General features: G+C 33.1%; 1 non-coding gene across 1 annotated transcript; it reads left to right on the forward strand.

Moving 5' to 3' along the window:
• Positions 1-301: 301 nt before the first annotated feature.
• Positions 302-434, forward strand: LOC126014688 (small nucleolar RNA SNORA51). Its single transcript, XR_007497690.1, has one exon. It is a non-coding gene; the product is annotated as a small nucleolar RNA SNORA51 (small nucleolar RNA).
• The last annotated feature ends 289 nt before the right edge of the window (positions 435-723 follow it).

A 723-nucleotide genomic window follows, 5' to 3' on the forward strand; every position in this document is an offset into this window, starting at 1 on the left:
GAATACTTCACCCAGCCTGACTCAAATTCAGATTTGAAGGGAGGATACACAACTTCACAGATAAACAACAACACAGAAACTTTATGACTCAAAACAAACCTTAAAAAAGAAAAGTGTAGAAAGCCTGTCTAGAGTACAGGCCGGTGTGGGGTGAGGAGGAAGGACACTTAGGATATTGGTCATGGGAATGTTGCACTGGTGAAGGATTTTATATATATACATATATAATTATTTATATTATATATATATATTTAAAAAATCAAAAAAGAAAAAGAAAAAAAGAAAAGAAAAGAAAAGATAAGGCCTCCCAATTCTTACCACAGGCTGTGTTTTTTACACTGACTGTATAGAAAGAGGAGGTACAGTAAATGCACCCCATATACACCTCAACACAGGCCCTTTGCCTGGTCTGTATTGTGAATTGGGGGACAAAAAAATAAAAATAAATAAATAAATAAAAAAGAAAAACTGTAAACTTTAAGGCAAGCACACTCAAAAAAGCACACCAAACTCCTACCAAAAAAAAAAAAAAGACACAAAATCTCATGACAATCATCTTTTTATCTTTCTTGGTGTTAGTGGACAAAATACACTAGTTAAGAGACACAGCATGACAAAATGGATCAAAAAATTGAATCCAACGTTTTGTTGCCTGATAGAAATGCATTGATTAGTCAGAGCAAATAAAGACTCGATGATAAAGTTTTGAAGAAAATCATTCAA

Source organism: Suncus etruscus, chromosome 7 (genome assembly GCF_024139225.1).
Source record: "Suncus etruscus isolate mSunEtr1 chromosome 7, mSunEtr1.pri.cur, whole genome shotgun sequence".
Taxonomy (NCBI): Eukaryota; Metazoa; Chordata; class Mammalia; order Eulipotyphla; family Soricidae; genus Suncus; species Suncus etruscus.